General features: G+C 51.2%; 1 protein-coding gene across 4 annotated transcripts in view; it reads left to right on the top strand.

Annotated features, from left to right (window-relative positions):
- GNG7 (G protein subunit gamma 7) overlaps window positions 1-20,950 on the top strand; it is a 140,290-nt gene that overhangs the window by 94,459 nt on the left and 24,881 nt on the right. For 2 of the 4 annotated variants that reach the window (XM_069591591.1, XM_069591592.1), the window contains one exon: window positions 12,768-12,804. The exons of the other annotated variants lie outside the window; for them this stretch is intronic. The gene's annotated coding sequence lies outside the window, so the exon portion shown is untranslated. The remainder of the gene's footprint in view (window positions 1-12,767; window positions 12,805-20,950) is intronic. 4 annotated transcript variants of the gene reach the window in all.

Genomic DNA, 20,950 nt, shown 5'->3' on the forward strand with positions numbered 1-20,950 from the left:
TCAATCTTTCCCAGCATCAGAGTCTTTTCCAACGAGTCAGTTCTTCACATCAGTGGCCAAACTATTGGAGCTTTAGCTTCAGCATCAGTCCTTCCAATGAATATTCAGTACTGATTTATTTCCTTTAGTATTGACTGTTTGATCTCCTTGCAGCCCAAGGGACTCTCAAGAGTCTTCTCCAGCACAGTTTGAAAGCATCAGTTCTTTGGCATTCAGCCTTCTTTATGGTCCAACTCTCACATCTGTAAATGACTACTGGAAAAACCATAGCTTTGATATACAGACCTTTTGTCGGCAAAGTGATGTCTTTGCTTTTTAATATACTACCTAGGTTTGTCATAGCTTTTCTTCCAAGGAGCAAGCATCTTTTAGTTTCATGACTACAATCATCAAGGATGTGGCTGAGGACACTGAGGCTCAGATAAGAATGTAACTTAGAACAGATTTTCATGTGAAGACACTGAAACCCTCTTGCCCTGTCGATGGGAATGTGCCTGGGGCAGCCACCGTGGAGAACAGTCTGGTGGTTCCTGAAAGAACTTAGCTTAGAATTACTGCTGGATCCAGGATTGAAACCAGGGGCTGGAAGAAACACTTGTACACCCATGTACACAGCAGCATATTCACAATAGCTGAAAGGTGGAAACACCCCAAATGTCCGTCAGTGGATTGTGGATAAACTAAATGTGATGTATACACACCATGGGATACTACCCAGCCTTATAAAGGAAGGAGATTCTGACACCTGCTACAACATGGATGGACCTTGAGGACATGATGCTCAGTGAGAGAAGCAGCCACAGAAGGACAAACACTGATTCCACCCACAGGAAGTCCCTGGAGGAGTCAGATCCACAGAGACAAGAAGATGGTGGGGCCAGGGGCTGGGGGAGGGGATGGGGAGTCAGTGTTTCATGGGGACAGAGTTTCTGTTCGGGAAGATGAGAAAGTTCTGGAGATGATGGTGAGGCTGGTTATACCCCAATGTGAATGTGCTTAGTGCCACTGAGCTTAAAAATGGTCAAGAGGGTGAATTAAGTATATCTGCGTGTGTGCAGTCAGTTGTGTCCGACTCTGACCCCCATGGACTGTAGCCCACGAGGCTCCTCTGTCCAAGGGATTCCCAGGCAAGAATGCTGGAGTGGGTTGCCATTTCTTACTCCTGGGGATCTTCCCAACCAAGGGATCAAACCCACGTCTCTTGTGTCTCCTGCATTGGCAGGCGGATTCTTTACCAGTTGTGCCACCTGCTGCTGCTGCTACTGCTAAGTCGCTTCAGTTGTGTCCAACCCTGTGCAACCCCATAGACGGCAGCCCACCGGGCTCCCCCGTCCCTGGGATTCTCCAGGCAAGAACACTGGAGTGAGTTGCCAGTTCCTTCTCCAGTTGTGCCACCTAGGACAGTTTGAAAAAAATAAAAGCTCTCCCAGTGCCTCTGCCCTTCTGGCCCCGCCCAACCCCGCAAGAAGGGCCCCTTCCTCCCTGACACCCACCTCTCTGTGTCACTCCCAGCTCTGACCCTTCACTGTAGTTGTTAGTCTCCCAGAATTAATTTTTTAAATTAAATTTTGAAGAAAAATTGGGCTTTCCTAAAGAGGAAGCTCAGACTCCAGCTTGGCAGGCACTGACACGTGTCCACAGCGGACCCTGATTCTGGTTTCTTGTCACCAGCCCCTCCCCACGGTGTCAGACCAAGCCAGCACCCAGGAGTGTGTGTGAGTCCCCCAGGGCTGTTGTAACAGAGTTACACCCAACAGAAACGTGTCCCCTTGCAGCTCCATGGGCCGGAAGTCCAAGACCAACGTGTCGGCAGGGCTGGCTCCATCTGAGGCCATGAGAGAGGGTCTGTCCCAGGGTTTCTCGAGGCATTTGTGTACACCTCGCCCGATCTCTGCCTCTGTCTTCATGTGGCCTCCTCCTTGTGTGCATGTTTGTGTCTAAGTATTCCTATCTTATCAGGATGCCAGTCATGTTGAATTAGGACCCCCCTTGCTCTGGTGTGGCCCCACCTTCACTGATTGCTCCTGCATGTGTGCAGGCTAAGTCGCTTCAGTCATGTCCAACTCTGTACCACCCCATGGACTGTAGCCCACCGGGCTCCTCTGCCAATGGGGATTCTTCAGGCAAGAGTACTGGAACGGGTTGTTGTGTCCTCCTCCAGGGGATCTTCTTGAACCAGGAATCGAACCCACGTGTTACTCCTGCAATGGCCCTGCCTCCAAATCAGGTTGCATTCTGAAGTCTGGGGTTAGGGCTGTGACATCTGATATGGGAGAGACACTATGTTCCCCGCACCAGGGTGAGGGGTTCCCCTGAGTGTCTTCACTGAATTTGGAGAGGAGTCTTCCAGCTCAGTCAGTAAGTGTTGTGGAGGAGACGCTATTGGGTGATGGGCCTGGGCAGGGGGATGGTGGAAGGCCATAGAGGGTCACAGGAAGACCCCCACTCCTAAAGCAAGCACATTCCTCAGAGGCCGGCTCCAAACTCTTCTTCACTGAGAGCCGGGGTCTCCATGGCTCCCCCTGCCCCAACCCCCAGCCCAGAATGCACCCTGCTCAAAGACTGGGCTTTGCTCCTCCGGCTGCAGGGACTTCTCAGAAAAAAGGATATGTCTGGGGGTGGCCTTGCCTGACAGGGTAGACACCCCCATCTTCCCAGTCTCAGGACCACCTCCTCTCCGCTGCAACCTACACTTCTGTTTGGGTGAGGAGAGCCTCCCAGAACCTCAGATCCTTGTTGATTCCTCCCTGACCTTCTCAACCACTTAAGTTCCTCTCCTTCCCCACCATGGCCTCCATCCAGGCCCCCCTCATGGTTCTCATCCAGGCTGTTCCCACCTGGGCTCCAGGTCTGCTCATCCATGAAGCCCATGAGAATGCTTTAACGCATCATCAGAAGATAACCACGAATATGGTAACCCAGACTGGATGCATCTGTCTTTACACCAATGGGGTCATAATGTGTTTATTTTTTTTTCTGGAGAGGAACCTCAAAAGTCATGATGAGGCCCTGCTTTTTATCCTCCCAACATGAACCCATCACTGCCAGCATGGAAACTTCCCTCCACCCCCAGGAAGAGGCCCAAACTCCTTACATGGCAGGCATGTCCATTTTGGGCCACACTTGTGTGGCTTGAGTCGTTGGCCCCCTGTCCTCTCTGCACTGATCACCCACATCCTGGCTTGAACTCTAGGGACTGTCCAGCTAGGGCCTCCCATGGAACCTCCTGGGGTTACCCATCCTCAGGCTCTGGGCCTGGACACGTATACTGCAGGAAGCTTCTCATGCTTGACTCCTTTTTTTAAGAAAATGAGATATAATTCACATACCATAAAATTTGGGCTTCCCCGGTGGCTCAATGGTAAAGAATCCACCTGGCAATGTAGGAAACACAGGTTCGATCCCTGGGTCAAGAAAATCCACTGAAGGAGGAAGTGGCAAGTCACTCCAGTATTCTTGCCTGGGGAATCCCATGGACAGAGGAGCTTGGTGAGCTACAGTCCATAGGATTGCAGACAATCAGACACAACTGAAGTCGGACACGATGCACGCACCATAAAATTTACCCATTTACCAATTCAGTGTTTCTGGTACATTCACAAGGGTGTATAATTATGACCACTACCTAATTCCAAAATATTTTCTTCACCCCCAAAACAACCCTAGACCCTGTTCTCTCTTCCCCAGCCCCTGACAACCAGGAACCCACTCTCTGTATCTGTGGATTTTCCTCTTCTGGACGTTTCCCATCAGCGGAGTCACACTCTGTGTGTCCTTCTGTGTCTGCTTCTCTCACTGAGCATCGTGTTCTCAGGGTCCGTCCCTGTGGTAGCAAATGTTAGGGCTTCACCCCATTTCATGGCTGAGTGATGCTCCCGTGTGTGGAGGGACCACGGTGGTTTATCCATCATCTGTTGATGGACATTTGAGTCCTGTCCACTTTTGGCTGTTATAGATGATGTAGCTCTGGACACTGTGCACGCTTTTCTGTGTGGACATGTGTTTCCATATCTCCTGGGTACATGCATGGGAGTGGAATTGCAGGGTCAGAGGGTGATTCTATATTAACCTTTGGAGGAACTGTCTGTCATTCTTTTATCTCAGAGGCTGTTCAGCTCTCCAGCTCAGGGTTCTGCAAACTGCAGCCAAGGGAATGGAATCTGGCCCTCTGCCTGTTGTTGCAAATAAAATTTTATTGGCACACAGCATGCCCACAACGCGTTGTCTGTGGCAGCTGCCGAGTTGAGTTTTTGCCACAGACACTCTGAAATATTTCCTATTTGGCCTTTTATAGAAAAACGTGTGTTAGTAGGTAGCATTTATATCCTATGCTATGAGCGTCTATTTCTGCATCTTGAGAATCCCTCCCTTCTCCCATCCTCCCCCCAAACAGAAAGTTCCCCAAGGGCGGGAACGGGATCTCTCATTCCTGTTTCCTACCATCATTAAACACGCGGATGCACTACCCCACCCTCCCATCCGGGAGCACTGAGCCTGTGGATCGCCTGGGCCTCTCTTTCCTGTGGATGCGAGCCAGCCTCACTCAGGGGTCCCACCCTGGCTGCCCATGGAAGTAGCCTGGGTCCCCTCCAATGGGCCACACCCCAGCCAGCTGCCTCAGTTCCACCAGATGGGTGGGGCATCACGTTGAGGGATTCCAAACTTTGGGAACCCCTGATGACTGGTTCCTCATCCCAGATGTCTGCAGTTCTTGGGGATTTAGTCCTGGAGGGTAGGCACCAACAGACCCTTTCCCCCACTCAAACAGCTCCGATTTATCTGCCCAGATGACTCAGGGGTCTAAAATCTGCCTGCCAATGCAGGAGACACAGGAGACTCGGGTTTGATTCCTGGGTGGGGAAGATCCTGTGGAGGAGGATATGGCAACCCACTCCAGTACTCTTGCCTGGAAAACCCCATGGACAGAGGAGCCTGGTGGTCGCAAAGAGTCAGACATGATTTAGTGACTAAACAACAACAAGGTATTCTCAGTGGAACAGAGGTGGAGGCAACTCTGCCCCCAGGGGATACTGGCCATGTCAGGGGACATCTGGGATTGTCATGACTCTGGAGGGAGCTGCTCCTGGCATCAAGGGGGTTGGGCCAGGGATGCTGCGGATCCCCTCACAGTGCCCAGGATGGCACCCCCTACAGAGGATAAGCCAGCTCTGATGTCAGCAGAGCTGAGGGGGAGAGACCCTGTCATAAATACTGAAGATAAGGATAGCTTTCAACTGAAAATATATATATATATAGTTTATTTGTTATTTTCAGCATCAGCTGTAGGTGTGTCCCCTGCAGCTGTAAGGACTTGGCCCCTGTTGGGTTGGGCAGACTGAGGGCACGTGGTAGCAGCAGCTCCAGCGACTCAGCCTACTGAGAACCTTCTGAATCGCTGGATTTTTGCTGCAAAGCCCCGAGTGGGTGGAGGGCATGAGTGCTCACCCTGGAGCCCAGTTTCGTTCTAAGAAGTAGAATGCAGAGAAACTTCTAAGAGAAGTGCCCAAGGAAGGGGATTACCCTCCTCTCTCCCCAGAAGAGTTAGTGAAAATCTGTGAGAAGCACTTCTGGTTTCTTTCCCTGCCAAGGCAGCTTCCTCCACTGGACGCTGTGCTCTTAGGCATCTCAGACAAAAAAAAAAAAGCAGGTGATCTATTTTTTAAGCCTTCTAGGAGAGGCCCTTGGAGGTTGAGCAACTAAGCTGAGAACAGCCAGGATGAGAGCTTTAGGCAAAGGCACCCAGAGGTGGAGCCCAGAATCCCAGGCCAGGAGGAGCTTGTGCAGAGACCGGGACTGGGTTCCCCACCCCCATCCCTCTACCTCCCCTACCTGGGCCTGCTGACCTCAGCCAGTCATCCTCTGGGGGTGCTGGCCTGGGGCCTGTAGGGTGTGGAGCAGCATCCCTGGCCCCCACGCACTCGACACCAGGAGCCCCCTTCCTGATGACCACAGATTTCCCATGGGGGGCAGAGCTTCCCTGGGGAAGACCCCCTGCCCTAGTAACCCACTCTCCCAACTGCGTGCGTGCTTGCGCGTGCACACACACACACATGTGTGACCACCTCCCTCCACTCCTGAGTATACAGCAAGGCCCTGCTAATAAAAACTCACAGTCAAGGAGCCAGGCTTTCGGGAATTTTCCTCCCTGGCTCATGATTGAGCCAGGGAGCAGCCTGTGTCTCCTGAAACATCAGGGACCCTGCAGACTGGGTCTGCAAAGCAGCCATAACGCCTTTCTCAGGAGGAAGAAGGGAAATTTAGTTTCTGATCCAGAGTACACACTCAGTGAGCATGACCGTCCCACCCCAATCCCCTGTGACCCCAGCCCAGCCCCTCCCCCACCGAGGCTCCACCATCCAGGAAGCGAGGATCTTATCAGTGGGACCCAGAAGCCGGGCCTCCCCAGCTGTACCCATGCCAGCCCAGGACCCAAGGCCTTCCCACTGACCCAGGCCACCCTGCCCTTGATCCCAGAGCCACAGCTCCTACTTCTCAGGATTTGGGTTTAGTTAAAAAATACTTTGTTGCTAAAAAAAAAAAAAAAGAAAGAAAAAACCACTAGCCATCATCTTGGGCCTTCAGGGAGTTGTAATCTTTTTGTTGGTGGAGGGTCCTGCCTCCGCATTGTGGGCGAGGGAGGGGGCCGTGGCAGTTTCTTAAAATAAGACAACAATGAAGTCTGCAGATTTGATGGCCTCTTCCTCTTATGAATGGTTTCTCCATCATGTCCAATGCCCTTTGATGGCATTTTACCCACAGGAGAACTTTCTTCACAGCTGGAGTTGATCCTCTCAAACTCTTTATCCACTAAGTTTGTGTCCTGCCTTCTGTCCTTTGTTGTCATTTCAACAGTCTCCACAGCTTCCTTACCAGGAGGAGATTCCATCTCCACACCCACTTCCTTGGACTCAGTGCAGAGTAGCAAGCACTCTTTATTCCCTGCAGGAATGTGTTGCCACAGACATGCAATTTGTAAAAAACAAAACAAAAACTTGATATCCATGAAGTTAAATAAAGTGAGGCATGCCTATGTATTGCGTGTCACATCCACTGTGTTATTTTTATCGTTAGATCGGTGCTTCCTGCCTCAATGGGCACCGTGTTTGTCTCATTTCATACTCACCTGGACCCTGAGAGTAATGTCGTGGGTCATCGTGTTACAGATGGGGCTTTCGGGTTCAGAGAAGCAGAGAACTAATGTCCAGACAAGTGCCCAGAGCCAGGGCCAGAATTTGCTCAACATCCCTTCCCTGCACCTCAGTTGGGCCAGAAAGACCGACTCCTCTCCCTCTCTGAGCAGATGCTGGCTCTCTGTCTTCTAGAACCTTCTAGGAAGTTCTTCCTCTCACCTAAATGGGCTCATCCTGTGGTCAGAATCTGTACCCTCTTTCCCACCTTCAGAAGTAAAAGTCAGGATGATAATGATAAGAAGAATAAAAAGTAATTCCATCAGAATAGTGATTCCCTTGGGGAGGAGGCCCTGGGATGCCTTTGGGGTCCCGGAGATGTTCTGTCTTGACGCGGGCGATGGCGACCCAGGTGCACACACTTTTTATATGCATGATGTATATGTGAGCCATCTGCACACTCTCCTGTAGACATGTCCTACGTTAATAAAAGAGTGTAATGGGACTTCCCTGGTGGTCCAGCCGTTAGGACTCCGAGCTTTCATTGCCGAGGGCCAGGGTTCAATCCCTGATTGGGGAACTAAGATCCTACACATGGCTCACAGCCAAGAAAAAAAAAAGCGTGAGAAAATAACACGTGTCTGAATCTGAGAAAATAGCTTGGTGCCCTGGCCTGCTGAGGCAGTGGGTGAGTGAGCAGCCTGATGGCCCTGCTGGAACCGTTTTGCCATCTTTTTGAAGGCCAAGCTGGGAGTTGATCAAGTCCTCTATACCTTTAAACTCAGTGAAAGTCGCTCAGTCATGTCCAACTCTTTGCGAATTCTCCAGGCCAGAATACTGGAACGAGTAGCCTTTCCCTTCTCCAGGGGATCTTCCCAACCCAGGGACTGAACCCAGATCTCTCACATTGCAGGCGGACTCTTTACCAGCTGAGCCACAAGGGAAGCCCAAGAATACGGAAGTGGGTAGCCTATCCCTTCTCCAGGGGGATCTTCCCCACCCAGGAATCGAACCAGGGTCTCCTGCATTGCAGGCTGATTTTTTACCAACTGCACTATGAGGGTAGCCCTTAAACTCAGAGTTAACTCTTAAGAATTCATCCTCGAGGGGGAGGGAAAGAGAGGTGTATACAGAATTTCGTATGCTTGGATATTTGTTTCATGTGCATTTGATTTTTGTGGTATAATGATTTAAGTAAAGGAAAGAATCACAACAACCTAAACATCCATGGGACTTCCCTAGTGGTACGGTGGCTAAGACCCTGTGCTCCCAATGCAGGGGGCCTGGGTTTGATCCCTGGTCAGGGAACTATATCCTACATGCCGAAACCAACAGTTTGAATACCATGACTAAAGATCCCACATACCACAATGAAGATTAAGATCCCGAGTTCCACAACTAAGGCCTGCTATAGCCAAATAAAATTAATTAATTAATATTTTAAAAAAGAACAATAACCAGCCTTAACATCCAATAATGGGCAACAAAATGTATACACCATACTTGTTCAGTTGTTAAGTCGTGTTCAGCTCTCATGGACTGCAGCACACCAGGCTTCCTTGTCCTCCTCTATCTCCCTGAGTTTGCTCCAACTCATGACCAATTGAGTCAGTGATGCCATCCAACCATCTCATCCTCTGTTGCCCCCTTCTTTCCTGCCCTCAACCTTTCCCAGCATCAGAGTCTTTTCCAATGAGTCAGTTCTTCAAGTCAGTTGGTCAAAGTATTGGCGTTTCAGCTTCGGCATCAGTGAATTCATTCCAATGAATATTCAGGGTTGACTTCCTTTAGGATTGATAGGTTTGATGTCCTTGCTGTCCAAGGGACTACTACTACTCATATAAATTACGGTACATCCAAAAATATCCTGTTTCTAAACATAGCATTAGTGTTATAGATGGAAACCCAAAACAGAACAGACATAGTTTGGAGGGCAAAGGGGCCCAGCGAAATCAAGATAAAGCCTGGAGCTGAATTTAGAGTAAGGCACCTGTGTTCATTTCTTCATTTTGGTGAGATGACAACCTTAGGAAGAGCTGGCTGAGAGCAGGTGCCAATTCTCCATGCTGTTTTTGTCACTTTTCTTTCCATCTAAAATCATCCCCAAATCAAGTGTTAGAAGAATTTGTGATGGCATGGGAAAATACAGTAAGTCCCCACTTATGAGTGAGTTCCCTTTCAAAAGCACATTCATAAGTCCCATTTTTTCCTTAAGTCCAACAAAGTTAGCCTAGTTTGCAACTTTTGCAGATAATGCCGGACAGGTGAATTAGCTTATGTGATTGGACGTGTGAACACAAGTTTGAATCTTTTTTGTTTGCTTGTTTTTTACTTATTTATTTCTGGCTGAGCTGGGTCTTTGTTGCTGCACTTGGGCTATCCTCTAGCTGTGGCAAGCAGTGGCTGCTCTCTAGTTATGGTGAGAGGGCTTCTCGTTGCAGTGGCTTCTCTTGTGGCGCACGGGCTCTAGTGCATACGGGCTTCCGTAGTTGTGGCGCACAGGCTTAGTGGCTTCTTAGCGCGTAGGACCTTCCTGGACCAGGGATCGAACCCGTGTCTCCTGCACCGGCAGGCAGATTCTCACCCACGGACCGCCAGGGAAGCCTAACATTAGCATCTTTAAAAGTCTGAAAGATGGGGCGGGGCTGGGGGTGGGGAGGCGCTAACTGTAATGGTTCCCTCACGATGTGATATTAAGCAAATTAAGAAAAGCTTTAAAGGCAGGTAATCAAATAGTATAAAGGACCTGAATTTGTAAAAATGGATAGATATGTGTATATGTTTTTTAAAAAATCAAGGTGATAGGATTATGGATGATCTTTGTGACTTTTCCTAATCTCTAGATTTGGGAACATGAAATTGTGTTCCCTCTGTGGTCGTAAAGAAGAGAAAACACGGAAACAGTAGATTTTCATCACTGGCAGCAGTTCTGGGCCAAACAGTTGCCACAAACACTGATTAGTGAACCCGGCACGCCGCTCCTAGGGACACTCAGGACCAGGCTCCCAAGAGCCTCTGTCTCCTTGTTGTCATGATCAATCCCCACTCAACCTCGTGTGACGTTCATTTCTGTTTGGAGACACCCGATCTGACACCAGTTCTTTGATTAAGTCACTGCGGGGGCTGTGACCCTTGCCTGAACAGAGCTCGTTTGATACACTTATTGTCTCCTTGAGCACCTCACTGCCCTGCTGCACTTGGATCCTGGCCAATCTCTTCCGCTTTATGCTCGGGGCCATTAGATACAAAATCACCCACAAAAAACCCCAAAGCCAAAAACGTGGCCCTGAATGGTGGAAAAGGACCCTGGTTACCACCTGGTTCCACTCAGATGGGAAAATGCTTCTTGTTGACTCAAATTGTTTCACTGCTCTGCCTGTGTCCTCGAATGACTGCACACCCCACCCCCGAGTATCAATATGGGGGTTACAGATCTAGCCTGTAGGTGGATTCCCAAGCGCAGAGTCCACAGGTATCGAGACTTTGCCCTGTTCCTAGGGCAGGCTATCAGGGAGGGTCCCAGCCCTCAAGGGGAGCATGGGTTGGTGGTAAGGGGCCACCTCTGCACCCCGGAACCCTAATGCCTCAACACACTTGGCCTGGCAGTGGTGTGTCTCCCCACCCCACAGGCCACAGGAGAGCCCTCCTTTAGCAGGAGTTGGGGACACCTCCCCCACCTCCCTGGATGGATGCAAGCACTCCCGCTGCCAGATGCCTCCCTCTAGGTCTGTGTGTCTCACCCAGCACTGCCTCAAGGCAGAGGTCTCACCTGGGGGAGACTCTGCCCCCAGAGGACACAGGGCCATATCTGGGGATGACTGTGTTTATCAAGACTGGGGGGCTCCTGGTGTTGAGCTTGTGGTGGCCAGGGATGCTGCTCCATACCCCACAACGCCAGGGATGGACTCCAATGTCAGCAGTGCCAAGGGTGGAACCCCTGCTTTATAGAAAGCTGCTCCAGCCCCCTCCCTCCTGAGGCTGGAACCCGGCTAGGTCTCCCCGGTGGCCTCTTATGCCAGCCCCCTGAGCCTGGGGCCACTGAGAAAGGCTCATCCTGGCCCAGGAATGGCAGCAGCAGCATGTCCCTTTGTGTAGGTGGAAAAAAACGCCGTTAGTTTGTGGAGAGCTAATGTTTGCAGAAAAGAGGGGCCAGCTCTTGGAAACCACCGGGGACCTTCGGAGCCAGGGGGAAACAGCCTCGCCCGAGGCCAGCCTGCAGCTGGGGAAGCCTGGCCTGTGCTGAGCAGGGGGCAGGGGCTTCTGTTGGCCTCCCCAGGGCGGGCCTTCCTAGAACTCAAGAGTGGGCTAGCTGCCGGCTTTTCTGTTTCTTTCTTTTTTTTTCAATTTATTTATTTGGCTGCACCAGGTCTTAGTTATAGCTCGCGGGATCGTCATTCTTCGTTGCGGCTAGTAAACTTAGTTGCAGCACATGAGATCTAGTTCCCCCACCAAGGATCAAACCAGGGCCACCTGCATTGAGAGTACAGAGTCTTAGCCACTGGACCACCAGAGAGGTCCCTAGCTGCTGGCTTGTGAGGTGTAATCGGTGGCCTGACAGCTGCAGGGGTCCCCGGGAAGCCCAAGCTGAGATACCTGTGTGGCTGAAGAGGACGGGCCTCCGTAGCCCACAGCCTCCTCCTCCTCCCATGGGAGGTTGGTACCAACTGTGTGTGGAGGGGACAGGTGACTGTTTGCCTCTCCCCCTGGCCTTGGCGAGTGCCTCCCCGGGTGGTCTGTTCTCAGGGCAGTGGGTGCAGCGTGGGGAGCAGCGTGGAGGCTGGCATTCAGCCTCTGGGTCACCCTGACAGCTGGACGTGGCTGCCCTAGAGCCTCTTGTGCCATGCACAGTCATCAGACAGAGGGTTGGCTCCGTCCAGGGTTCCACTCGGAGCCTCTGGAGAATGACAGCTCTAAAGCACCGGTGCCCACCCCGCGCCCGGGGTCTACTCACAGGGACTTCCTTTCTTTCCGGGTGACCTCTCAGCCTGGGGCGGCCAGCTTCAGATCCCTCGGCTTCCTGCCCCCGTATACCTGTCACCTCTTCCACCCTGAGGTTAATTGCTTTGCCCCCAGATCGCATTTTCCACCTCTCCCTTTTTTTCACCCTGGCACGTGGCTTTCATCAAAGCCGAAAACCAGACATGGAAAAACCCCAAGCCTGACACACATCAAGGCTGGGTTCAGTATCAAGGCTTGGGGTCCCTGTGTCCCAAAATGGAATAGTACAATTTCCAGAAGAAAACTCGATGCCCCTCCCCCGCCCCCAGAGAAACACCACTGTGTGTCCTGCGTGGATTAGTTATAAATAATGAAGTGAAAGGGACTTCCCTGGTGGGCCAGTGGGTAGGACACCATGCTCTCAGTGCAGGGAACCTGGATTCGATCCCTGGTCAGGGAACTAGATACCACATGCAACAAATAAGACCTGGCACAGCCAAATAAATAAGAATATTTTTTAAAAAGAGAGAATGAAGTGGATTCTCCAGAAATAACCCCCCTTTCTCTGGAGGACATGGCCTGTTTCCACATCAAATGCCACAGTTTCGGTGACAGCCAAGTATTTCTCTGAGAAAAGCTGGAGATAATTAAGTTAAAAATATTTAACCAGGACTTTTTTTTCCTCCCTGTCTTTCTAAACAGGGTAAAGCAGTGCTGCTTCTTGGAAAAACTGAAAAAGGTATGTCGCGTTTTCTCTTACTTCATGAGCTTGGAATCCCTTGTTTTTCAAAAAAAAAGGAACAAACAAGTGGGAGTATTTGGTGTGCATATGACACACTGGGGATTGTGTCGCCAGGAACAGAGCTCTGGGCCACCTGCCAGGAAACCCGAGTTCAAATCCCAGGCCCGCCTCTGCCGTGTCTGGGCAGGCCCCTTTCATCTCCCTGCAGCGGAAATAACATGCTGTGACTTCCCAAGCGTGGTTGTGTCGAGATGAAGGGAGGGAAGCCGTCAATAGGAAACCGGGCGTCGAAGGGCCTCCAGCCAGCAGGCTGGAAACATGGGTCTTTCCAGGAACTTGGTCCCTCTCGTGTAGATTACCTAATCTACTGTTTACCTCTCTGCCTCCATCCGCAGCATCCTCCTACAACCCTCGCCTCCTACAGCCCTTCCCAGGTCCAGAAGTCCGGCAGGCACATCCCCCTCTGGTCCCTGGCATCTTCCCCCAGCTTTCTCCTCATCAGTCTGGCTGAACGCCTGTCAGCGTGGCCCCTCTTGTCAAAGCACCGGTTTCGGTTTCTCTGGCTCCCCTCTCATTTCTCTCGGCTTTGCCGTTTATCTCAGGCTGTGTCACTTCCTTCCCCCTGCGGGCCTGGGGTTTCACTGGCCCTTCTGGTCCCTGTTCCTCCAGGTGTCCAATCGGGTCATGGATCTGGGAACTTCCCTGATGTGCCATCTGCATCTGGCACTTTTCTTCCCACGCCCTCATCCCACAGGTTTCAGCAGGTCTCATTTTCACACCGAGCGTTTTCCGCCTGCCCCCGTGGCTGCTCCATGGCCCCGTTGGTCGTCTGAGAGCATGTGAGTTAATTTCCACAGGTTCCATCGCTGCTTAGGAAGGAAAGGGCATCGCAGCACCTCTCTTGGTGAAGGATGTTGATGGTGGTGTGGCTCAAACGGGGTTCTCTTGGGACCCTTTCCAGGACTTGCTGAAGACGTAGTGGGAGGGCTGGTTTGAGGTGGGGGCTTCACTCTGGACCCGGCTTCTCTGCTTCCTCTCTGAGCCTTTTTTTGGCCAAGCCGTGCAGCATGTGGGATCTTAGTTCCCTGAGCAGTGGAGATGCAGGGACCCTATCCTCTGGACCACCAGGAAGTCCTAAGATTAAAATTTCAATTAAAGAGGGAATTGTTTCAAGCTAACTCCAGCCCTATCAGATCATGTCTCTAATGAATGAATTTTTTTAATTTTTAAAATTTATTCATCTATTCATTTATTTACTTGTGGTCACACTGGGTCTTCACTGCTGCATGGGACTTTTCTCTGCAGTTGCGCTCTTGGTGCGATGTGCAGGCTCCTCATTGCCGTGGCTTCTCTTGTGGAGCACGGACTCTTGGGCACACAGGCGTCAGTAGTTGTGGCTCCCGGGCTCTGGATCATGGGCTCAGTAGTACAGGCTTAGTTGCTCCACAGTGTGTGGGATCTTCCCAGTGGGGATCAAACCTGTGTCCCCCGCATTGGCAGGTGGATTCTTTACCACTGGGCCACCAGGGAAGTTCTAAAGGAAATCTTGACATCTGATTCCTTGTGGATATTTTGCATTCATTTTGACTTCTTAAAAACTATCACGTGAAGACACTGAGTGCGGTCACTGAGTTTCCTGTGTCGCTCAGATTCCGTGCCCAAGGCAGGCGCCGTGCTGTCGCCAGCACAGTCTGGCCGGTGGGAACTGTGATGATGAAGACAGTGCTCTGAAACGAGGGTGCTTCCCAGTGGTCTCCGGTCCCCTCGTCTTGATCTTTTCACATTGTCCATCAGCAGAGCGCGGGTCCATGGCCCCTTTTCCTAACAGGCAGGCCAGACCTCAGGTGCACCTGGTCCCCCAGGACACACACATGTCTGGAATCCCGGCAGAGCCACAGCTGCCAGGCTCAGGTGTCAGGAAAGCGGGGGCTGCAGCCACATGGCCTCGTGCTGGGGGATTAGGTCCCCGCCCTGCCGCACCTGTCAGCCGCAGGACACCGAGCTGCAGCCATGACGTCAGCCAGCTCCACCCAGGCCCTGGCCCTGCTCCCAGGCACCTGGTCAGCCCCTGCTGACAGCCCCTCCCCACCTCCTCCCCTCCTGCTGCAGACCCCACTCGGCAAGCTGGCTGGTGTTTATCAAGTGTCTCCTCTGGGCCAGGCCCGGCCTCTTGGTCCGATTTCATTCTGGTAGGAGCCTGGGGGAGCAGGTTTCCTTGTCCCCATTTCTAGGTAGGGAAACTGAGGCAGCAGAGAGGCTCAGTGGAACCCAGGGCTGGTGGACCATGAGGCCAGGGTTCAAGCTCCTTTCTCTCCGCCCACAAGGCACCTGGTGGTCCGTATTACTCAAGGTTCACCAAGAAACAGAACTAACAGGGTGTGAATACAGAGAATTACTTTCAGGAATTGATTATGGAGGCCACAGGGTGGAGACCCAAGAGAGCGAGTGCCAAAGCCTATCCCTGGAGGGTTCCCTCCTGCTCAGGGGAGGCCTGGTATTTGTTCTGTTCAAGCCTTCCTGTGAGTAGAGAAGCTCCCCTGCCGCCTCCCACATCCTAGGGAGTGATCCATTTGACTCAGCATCCATCAGTTTAAGGGCCTCCTGGTAGCTCAGACAGTAAAGAATCCACTTGTCAATGCAGGAGAGGCGTGTTCAATCCCAGGGTCGGGAAGATCCCCTGGAGGAGGAAATGGCAACCCACTTCAGTATTCTTGCCTGGAGAATCCCATGGAGCCTGGTGGGCTATAGTCGTTGCAACACGGCTGAGCAGCTAACACTTTAACTTTCAACCAGTTTAAATGGCAGTCTCACCCATAAACACCCTCACAGAAGCATCCAGAAGAATGTCAGACCGCATATATACCTGGACATCCCATGGCCCAGCCAAACTGACTTGAAATTAGCCATCAAAAATCTCTCTCTCGGTTTTTTAATACTTATTTATTTGACTGCACTGGGTCATAATTGGAGCATGTGGGATCTAGTTCCCTGACCAGGGATCAAACCCAGCCCCTCTGCATTGGGAGCTCGGGGGTCTTAGCCACTTGACCACCAGGGAAGTCCTTCTTCCTCTTTTTTTTTTTTTTTTAGTTTTTTAATGACAAAGTAACAACTTGGCACCAGGTCTATTGACCACCAGCCCAGGGTCCCTCCCACCCACCCACCCAACAGGTTTGAATTGGTAATGCATTCTGAGGAGATGGAATTCTGCTTGGTTGGATTGTATTGAATTCTTTTTTATCTGTCTGTGCTGGGATTAAAGCTCAACATTCAGAAAACGAAGATCATGGCATCTGGTCCCATCACTTCATGGGAAATAGATGGGGAAATAGTGGAAACAGTGTCAGACTTTATTTTGGGGGGCTCCAAAATCACTGCAGATGATGACGGCAGCCATGAAATTAAAAGACGTTTACTCCTTGGAAGAAAAGTTATCACCAACCTAGATAGCATATTCAAAAGCAGAGACATTACTTTGCCAGCAAAGATCCATCTAGTCAAGGCTATGGTTTTTCCAGTGGTCATGTATGGATGTGAGAGTTGGACTGTGAAGAAAGCTGAGTGCCAAAGAATTGATGCTTTTGAACTGTGGTGTTGGAGAAGACTCTTGAGAGTCCCTTGGACTGCAAGGAGATCCAACCAGTCCCTTCTAAAGGAGATCAGTCCTGGGTGTTCATTGGAAGGACTGATGCTGAAGCTGAAACTCCAATACTTTGGCCACCTCATGCGAAGAGTTAATTCATTGGAAAAGACTCTGATGCTGAGAGAGATTGGGGGCAGGAGGAGAAGGGGACGACAGAGGATGAGATGGCTGGATGGCATCACTGACTCGATGGACGTGAGTTTGAGTGAACTCCAGGAGTTGATGATGGACAGGGAGGCCTGGCGTGCTGCGATTCATGGGGTCGCAAAGAGTCGGACATGATTGGGCGACTGAACTGAACTGAACTGAACTGTGCTGAGATTTCCTTCCTGCATCGTGTGCGCTTTCTCTAGTTGTGGTGAGCGGGGACTACTCTCTAGTTGCGCTACACGAGATTCTCACTGCAGTGACTTCTGTTGTTGCCGAGCACCGACTCTAGGCACATGGGCTTCAGTAGTTGTGGCCCACCAGCTTAGTTTCCCTCAGCAGGCAGACTCTTAACCACTGTACCACCAGGGAACCCCTGTATTGAATTCTTTAATTCAAAGACAAAGTGAGCACAGTTCATCTCTTTTCTAAGTGTTGGGTTTGGGAGAATTGGGGCTGTGCCAACTTTTCTCTAAAAGACAGTAAGATGTCATTTGACCAGGTTCCTGCTGCACAAAGACTAGAATTATCAGGTTTTTCTTGGTTGGGTAATGCAGTGAAAATGGTTTTTAAAAAGTCTCCAAAAATATCTGGGCAGCCCACGGATGAGCGTGTGCTAAATCACTTCAGTTATGTCCTACTTTTTGAGACCCCATGGACTGTAGCCTGCAGGCTCGTCTGTCCTTGAGATTCTTCAGGCAAGAATACTGGAGTAGGTTGCCATTTCCTTCTCCAGGGGATCTTCCCAACCCAGAGATCGAACCTGTGGCTATGGCCCAGCCAAACTGACACATAAAATGAACCATCACACAGTCTTCCAGGCCCCTTGCCCACTTGGGTGGGACCCCCCCTGTACCTTGTGGGGCCATCACCACTTTCTCTGAGCATCAGGGAAGGGCCAGCAGTGGGAGTTCAGTGAGGTGAGCTGGAGAGGCCAGCTTTGAAAAGCCACATACTCAAACAGATGCTTGTTCAGAAATGTCCACAGCAGCAAAATTCACCTATGCTGAATTTTGAGTACATCATGAGAAACGCTGGGCTGGAAGAAGCACAAGCTGGAATCACGATTGCCGGGAGAAATATCAATAACCTCAGATATGCAGATGACACCACCCTTATGGCAGAAAGTGAAGAGGAACTAAAAAAAGCCTCTTGATGAAAGTGAAAGAGGAGAGTGAAAAAGTTGGTTTAAAGCTCAACATTCAGAAAACGAAGATCATGGCATCTGGTCCCATCACTTCATGGGAAATTGATGGGGAAATAGTGGAAACAGTGTCAGACTTTATTTGGGGGGGCTCCAAAATCACTGCAGATGGTGATTTCAGCCATGAAATTAAAAGACGCTTACTCCTTGGAAGAAAAGTTATGATCAACCTAGATAGCATATTCAAAAGCAGAGACATTACTTTGCTAACAAAGGTCCGTCTAGTCAAGGCTATGGTTTTTCCAGTGGTCATGTATGGATGTGAGAGTTGGACTGTGAAGAAAGCTGAGTGCCAAAGAATTGATGCTTTTGAACTGTGGTGTTGGAGAAGACTCTTGAGAGTCCGGACTGCAAGGAGATCCAACCAGTCCCTTCTAAAGGAGATCAGTCCTGGGTGTTCATTGGAAGGACTGATGCTGAAGCTGAAACTTCAATACTTTGGCCACCTCATGAAAAGAGTTGACTTATTGGAAAAGACCCTGAGGCTGGGAAGGATTGGGGGCAGGAGGAGAAGGGGACGACAGAGGATGAGATGGCTGGATGGCATCACCGACTCGATGGACATGAGTCTGAGTGAACTCCAGGAGTTGGTGATGGACAGGGAGGCCTGGCATGCTGCGATTCATGGGGTCGCAAAGAGTCGGACATGACTGAGTGACTGAACTGAACTGAACTGAATGATGGGCACAGCCCCACTGTCTAGCAGTTAATGATGGACACAGCCCCACTGTACAGCAGTTAATGATGGACACACACACCATATCCCTTCACAGATGGGAGCATGGCTTAGCCACAAGAAAGAGAGATACGCTGACACTCGCTACCATGTGGCCAGACCCTGGCAATAAGATGGTCAGTGAGAGCAGCAGACACAGAAGGGCACAGGGTGTGACTCCGCTGATGGGAAACGTCCAGAACAGGCAGGTCCACAGACACAGAGACTGGGTTCCTGGTGGTCAGGGGCCAGGGGTGGGGATGGGCGTGACTGCTGATGGGGACAGACTTCTTTTGGGAGAGATGATGGAATGTTCTGGAATCAGGTAGTGGTGATAGCGGCACAATAATATTAATGCACTGAATGCCAGTGAAGGGTTATGCTTAAAATAGTTAAAATGACAAACGTTATGTCATATAGACATATTTTTGTGATTTTAAAATCTAGTAACATATCAAAAAAACATTGAATGAGTGAACACTTTCAGTGGTGAACTGTTTGTTTTCTGACTTGATGTCTCAGCGAAGCTGCCGAAAGGGAAAAGAGGAGGCAGCACAGAGTGTATGTGCTGCGGGGGCGTCAGAGCAGTTGAATCACAGAGGTTGGTTCTTCCCCGAGTTCCCAGCATCTCATGGTTGGGGTAGTGGGGACATTCGCTGGGGAGGCGTGAAACACAGGGACGGAATCCTAGTCCCGCCAGCCTCTGCCCCAGCAAGTGGATGGTGGGGTGGGGTCGCCATCCCCACAGTGCCCTGTATGGGACCCACCCGAGTGCAAGCCAGACCTGCTGGGCACGTGCAGTGAGTGCTGGAGGGAGGAGATGCTGGAGGGCTAGGGGTGCGGTTCTAGGTGATTTGTTTTAAAAAGTGCAAGAAGAGGACTTCCCTGGTGGTCCAGTGGCTGAGGCTGCTCTCAGTGCAGGGGGCACGGGTTCAATCCCTGGTCTGGGAACTAAGACTCCTGCCTGCCAAGGAGCAGCGCAAACCTCGATCTTCTTTTCCCGGCTGTGCCTGGCTCTCCCATCCCCACCATCACTCTGTCGCTCCCCTACCATCAGGGGAGCCTGGGGGCTGGCTTTTCAAAGCAGGACACACAGCTGGACCTTCCTAGAGTGGTCATTTTAGTCAAAGACCTTGGGGCCAGGAGAGAGTCATTATTTCTTGGACACTCATGTTATATTTTCTTTTTTTTTTTTTTTAATGGTCCTTTATTTTGGGGGAATGAGGGACAAGCCATGCAGGATCTTAGTTCCCCAAGCAGGGATATAACCCATGCCCCCTGCCCTGGAAGCACCGAGTCCTAACCACTGGACCACCAGGGAATTCCCAGTGTTATATTTTCTATTTATATTATTTTTTGCAGTCATGTAGATGAATTCAGGAGCAGCGGGTCCAACTGACATGACAATGTAGGAAAAAATGAGGGCACCTCAGCAGATGACCTTAGGCCATATCCCATTCTATCTCCTCTAGGCCTGGGTCCTCTCTTCAGGTCCTCTGATGTGTTAATCAGTGACGCTGCATAACAAATACCCCCAAGTTCCACCCACTCATCATCTCACGTGAGTCAGGGCTCTAGGCACAGCCTCACTGGGTCCTCTACTTGGGGTCAGAGCAGGCCACCATCCAGGTGTCAGCCAGGCTGCACTCTCATACAGAAGCTTGGCTGGGGGAGAGTCTGCTCCAGGGTCCCTAGGGGTGTTGGCAGAATTTGTTGTGGCTGCAGGGCTGTCCTGGGTGCCTTCTGCCGGTCCGCTAGGCGCTGCCAGCAGCTTCTGAAGTTCACCCCCACTGCTCCCAGCCAAGTGCGCTTCTTAAACACAGCCACCTGCCTCAGCAGGCCACCGAGGAATGTCCCTAGGGGCAGGGGCAGAAGTCTGAGCAGCCACCGGCACCCCCGCACCAGTCCCTGAGGGTCGCACAAGGTCACACCCATGCATTCCGTGCACCCTCTCTACTTCCAGTGTCCAGTGGGCCCCCAGCTGCCTCTCCTAAGCCCTGCAGAGACTCCTAGAACTGGGCACCCAGCCCTGCAGCACAGTTCCCCTTTCCAGCAAGGGCCACAGGAGACCTGGGCTCTTCCCAGGCAGCCCGGCCCTTGGCCAAGTGTCTGCATTAACGAGAAAAGGCGTAATGGAATTTGGACGGGCGAGAAAAAGGATGTCAGTGTGAACAGATCCAGACACTCGATCTCATTGTTAGAAATTCCTCATGGGTCACAGAAACCTCATCTTGGGGCAGAGGCCACTGGGAAGCTGAGATTAGCTCACTCTCGCTGGGGGTTTCTGCAGACCCAGCGCTGGTCTCCACACCCCTGCTTCCCACCCCGCCTGCGGTCACCCGGCTCCTGCAATCCCACCCAGTCACCAGGGCTCAGCATTCCCCAGATGGTCAGCAGGAGTAGCTGCAGGGGTAGCCCTCTCTGGAAGGTTCCA

Source organism: Ovis canadensis, chromosome 5, assembly GCF_042477335.2.
Source record: "Ovis canadensis isolate MfBH-ARS-UI-01 breed Bighorn chromosome 5, ARS-UI_OviCan_v2, whole genome shotgun sequence".
Lineage (NCBI taxonomy): Eukaryota > Metazoa > Chordata > Mammalia > Artiodactyla > Bovidae > Ovis > Ovis canadensis.